Raw genomic sequence first — 5,050 nt, 5'->3', positions numbered from 1 at the left:
CAGCGAGTTCTGGGAAAGTACATGAATTGAAAAAAAAAATCTATATATATATATATATATATATATGACGTCAGTTTTATAAAAAATTTATGGGTATTTTAGTAATTTAAGATGATAATATTAGGGTATTTTGACAGATCAGTTAATGTATTTAACAGCCCGTCACACGTAAGGGAGGTCTGTGTATGATATTTTTAAAAGTAAGATATTTTTAAAAGTAAGAGCGGAAAAGTCTGTGTAAATTATTTTTTTTTCAAGTTTTGTAATTTCGGGGAATTTGTTGCTGGTTGATCAATAGTTCTGGACGATTTTTTTTTCTTTTTTTTGTGTTTTATCCTAGTTCATCTCAGTATTACAGTTCACAGAAATTCAAAATTGCAATCATTAACCTAATCTTCGAATTTTTTGAGGTTATTTTAAAATTTCGCACCAGTACCCCAAAAAAATAAAAAAATAAAAAAATAAAAAAACCACTCAAGCCCTAATTCCAACCAAACGTCTACTATGTCTGCAATTCACGCTCATTTCTCTCACCCCGCCGACCTACGATCGTCGTCACCACCGGTAAGAGCCTCATCTTTTCTATTTCTCATGGTCTTCCCTCTTTCTCACGGACAAGGGGTTTTTCATCTCAGTATTACAGTTCACAGAAATTCAAAATTGCAATCATTAACCTAATCTTTGAATTTTTTTTTGTGAGATAAACTAGCACAAAGCATATAAGCAAACCCCTGAAAGCATGATTTAGGTCCTATTTTTGATAGAGAGTGGAAGTTTAGGTTGTCTCCCCTTTTGGGCTTGATCTAGTAATAAAATTCTTCTCTCCCTTTTTATTTTATTTTTCCTCTTTAATATATAACATCACTTAAAATATCACAACTAGTAGTTTTTACTTGCAACTCTGTTACCTATTGTAGGAAAGGCCATAGTCAAATAGACTTTAGACTGCATAAACACTCTATATAGTTTAGCTCTAATTGAATTCTGAGTGCAGATTCAACTAGTAGTTTTTTTATTTTTATTTTTATTTTTATTTTTATTTTTATTTTTTTTATCGTACAGTGCTGGTATAATATAAAGCATTGCTATATAGTGGTATTCCTTAGTTAATGGGCCATTGTTTGTTTGAATGGAGTCCTTATACCCTTTTGCAGCATTAAATTTTTTTGGCAAATTTTAAAGGTGAACAGATTCTCTGCGTAATGGATGAAAATGGGTCCCAAATTTGCATTTGGTTTTTGTTCCTCACGTTTTTGAATTAAGTTCTTCTATTAGTCATTTACTACGTACTTTTTTTTGCTCGTTTGTTCATATTCATCTCTTATTATTTTTCTGCCTTTTTTTTTTTTCCTCTTTATTTTAGCTAAACACATATGGTATAATTCTGGAAGTGAAAATATAGGACTGTATAACAAAAAACAGAATTACAATAATTCGAATATGTTAAATTTTTTTTGTTTTTGCTAGCTTTTGCAAGACCGCAAGTATGTTAGACACTACATTTAGCTTTAAGAAGCTAAGGGAGGAATATTTGCATGGCCTGCCAAGTTTGTTAGAAGAACTTAGTCGTACTTGTTTTCAGAGGTAATTGTTTAATATTATATATATGTGAATTTATACGTTTATGAATGATATAAATATAATTTTTATGTGTTTATGCATGTTTTATTTGCAAGCTGCAATTTTCAATGCTGTTAGATTTAGACTACTTAGACTGGATGGAGTTTAAACTTGCCCGTTCTAATATTTGGCTCAAGCTTGTATGGAATATCCATGATTATGATCTTGGCTGAAATTCTGATGTTTTGAAATTGATGCTTTATGTTTGTTTGCATTTAGAAAATATGCCCGCTGGTGGAAGAATAGTGTTGTCTTGCATTTTAGTTTCTGTTGGAATATTGTTTCCTGCTGGTTGTTATTTTCTATAGCCCAGTTTGTCTTTGTCCTTTAAATAGCCCAGTTGCAATCATAGTTTCTGCTGCTTGGTTTTACATTGTTGCCCTCTTAGTTTTTGTTGCCTGCCTTGCTTTGCTCGCCTTCCATTTTCTCTCAACTTCTTCCTTCCCCTTTTTTCACACCTTAGCCTTTTTGCTCTACTTGATCCTTTAGATGATCTTACCTAATAAATTGTATATGGCACATCTTGTAAATAAGAGATAGGTGGAGGAAAATAATGTCTACATTAAAATTGTGCGACATATAGTTGACCCAAATTCTTAAATGGTAGGAGAAATATTTCTAAATGGATGATTAAGCTCAATCTAGGACTGACTTTAATGGATGATTATGCTCAACATAGGGTCAACATTGTTGACAATGAACTCGCATTTATAAAGGATAGAATATAATGAGAATTTTTATGCTTGATTGGCTACAATGCTTAATTTCCCATTCTTTCAATCCAAAACCTAATATTCTAATGTATTCTAATTGCAATCCTTTAGAGCGTGAAAGTACATGCATAGTAAATAGTGTGTGATGTGAAAAATATCCTCAACGTTACAAGATGTGGAATACCCCTTGTCTCTAGTTGAACACTTCACTATGCATGTATATTAGCTTAAAGAAGACGAAAAACCTTGTGTCTCCAATTTCAAAAGAATGCTAAAAGATCTTCTATTTGGTTTTTAGTTTGTCTTCTTTACTGCATATTCTTATCATAAGGCAAAAGAGAAAAGACATGAATTTTATTTAAATATTAATGTCTTTTCATTTGATTTTGTTATGCTGTATGCATGCTGCACAAATTCCGTCTCCCCTCATTCCCTTGCCTTTTTTTTTTTTTTCCATAATTCATTCCCTTGCTTTTATTTTAGTATTGTTTTGTTGAGTGCTTTTATATCAGTTGGTTTGCAATAACTCTTTGAAATTTAATTTAGTGGGAATAGGAGTAGAAATTCTGTAAAGTAATTAAAGAAAGATTTGACAACTAAAAATTAACATAAAGCATCACTATCTTATTGCAAATGTACAACCAGCTAAATAAAATTGGGCTATCTAAAATAACATCTTCCATCTGGTTACACATCTGGTTTAGGTGATATTTCTTTTTTTTTTTAATGCTTTAATGTAATTACTTTTTCTTAATTTTTTCATGTTATTTTATCCATTTATGTTACGTTTGTTAGGTTATCTTATTGTTAAATCATATTTTTTGCCTTAGAGCTTACAAGTAGTCGAAAAGTCATCAGCATACAATTTCCAAACAACCTCATTTAAAGACTAACCATTTCCTAAGTTATAAAAGTTTATTTTCAAGCCAGTGACTAAACTACCTAATCTTTGAAAAATACCAACTCTCTGCTTTGTTCAGTAATTTAAGCCATTGCATCAATGCATTTTATCCACTTCAATAAAACTCTGTTCGTCTTTTTGTGATTTGTTTTCCTGTAAATATGTGATATTAATTGTTTTCTGTCTCCCTCTGAATTAAGCCCAGCAAAAATGGAATTGAAAGAAGATAAACCCTAGAATTAAACTCCCACTGAGGCTTTAGATGTCTTATACGAATATCTGCAAATAATTTTATATTTGATTCTATTAAAACATCTTTACAAGTCTGTTTGCATAGAAGCTTCTAAATCTCTTATTTTCAACAGTACTCTTTAATATATTTAATTGTTTAGTATTCAAGGCAGTTATAAGAATTATTTTTTATAATTTTATTTATTTAATTATTATTATAATAATTATTTTTATATACAAAAAAAACCAGGTATACTACTTTGAACATCAGGGCAAGCTTTTGACATTTGTTCTTTTGTTTTTTGGGTTGAACTATAAAATATTTCACTTTCTCAATTTTCCATCTTTAACTTAATCCTTGATCTACAGTGCTGTTGGTATGGATCTCTCCCTTAAGCACCATCATGTACTCACATTTATGTTATAGGTGCGTTATGTTCAGATTTTAGGATTGTCTTATACTTCTCACCTTCTCAATACAGATTATGATTCATATTGTTCTTACCAGAGCAAATATATCAGATAACCTAACAGTGTAAGATCACTCATAACTCACGCAGACATACATGCTGTTACCAAACTGTTTGCAGTTATGGTTTTAGTAAATCTGGACTTAATTGACTATGTTATTTGCGTCGGTAACAGTTTATCGTGCTTGTTTTGTTTTGTATTTTCCAGCTGAGAGCTTAGAGGAAACTTGCAGTTGTATGATTGTCTTGATGTATCGACAGAAAGTTTTCAACCTCAACTTACTTTCTAGCATTTGTCAAATATAATGTGATTCTCATTATTTATTATGAATTTTCAGCAAGTAAAGTTATGAATTTTCAGCAAGTAAAGTAAAGAATTATGAATCCTGTAGCAATGTTTTTCATTTTAGTGTATTGGTTTGTGCTGTTCTTTAAAGCTCTCATTGTGAAGTCCTCTAGATTTCAACTTCATCAATTTACAGCCTGTATCTTTCTGAGAACCAAAATTTGAATTGGAAATTGGGTTTACCTGAGCTGCTGGATAAACTTCAGGGGCGGCAACCGTGGCCGGAAAAGATGAAGATGCACCTACATCAAGCATGGGTTTTGTATCAATGGGGGATAAATAGAGGGTGAGTCAACCGTGTACTGCAGTTTTGCTTCAGCTTCGGCAAAGAGATTTTTGTGACAGTAGGAGAGGTCTTCAACTAGCTCTTGGCTAACTCGGAGCATAGTTCAGAAATTGTTTTCCTCAGTTCTTTCCTCATCTCCTCTGCTCTTCCCAATTTTTCTTGAGCCCATTCAAGTTTTTCAGTTAGAGCATCTCCAATGTAAAATGCTAAATTTCCATGCCAAATCGATATTTTGAGAGGTGTTCCAGTGTCAAAATTCTACATTTTTGCAATTATGCTCCAATGATGCATTTCATTCAAAATGCTATTTTTTGACACAATTATCATTCCAAGTTTTGAGAGTCCATTGGAGTGCCTTATTTTCATTCTAGCAACTTTTGACAATCTCAAAATATGAGAGGTCTTTTAGAGAGCTCATTGGTGTGCCTATTTTCATCCACTTGCTATATTTTGGATCAATTTGGTCAATATAAGTTAACACAA

At 31.7% G+C, this 5,050-nt stretch overlaps 1 long non-coding RNA gene across 4 annotated transcripts; it reads left to right on the top strand.

Annotated features, from left to right (window-relative positions):
* Window positions 1-248: 248 nt before the first annotated feature.
* Window positions 249-4,823, top strand: LOC132295259 (uncharacterized). Of its 4 annotated transcripts, none has more exons than XR_009478406.1 (4): window positions 249-564; window positions 1,468-1,584; window positions 3,835-3,892; window positions 4,144-4,823. It is a non-coding gene; the product is annotated as an uncharacterized LOC132295259 (long non-coding RNA). The 4 variants fall into 4 exon arrangements; XR_009478405.1 differs by lacking the exon at window positions 3,835-3,892 and adding an exon at window positions 3,948-4,000 and having other exon boundaries at window positions 255-564; XR_009478407.1 differs by lacking the exon at window positions 3,835-3,892 and having other exon boundaries at window positions 275-564; window positions 4,418-4,823.
* Window positions 4,824-5,050: the final 227 nt, after the last annotated feature.

Source organism: Cornus florida, unplaced genomic scaffold, assembly GCF_030987335.1.
Source record: "Cornus florida cultivar Cherokee Brave unplaced genomic scaffold, ASM3098733v1 CherokeeBrave_3.0.0_Hap2_Chr02, whole genome shotgun sequence".
NCBI classification, from domain to species: Eukaryota; Viridiplantae; Streptophyta; class Magnoliopsida; order Cornales; family Cornaceae; genus Cornus; species Cornus florida.
This window is presented reverse-complemented; position numbering and strand designations above follow the sequence as displayed.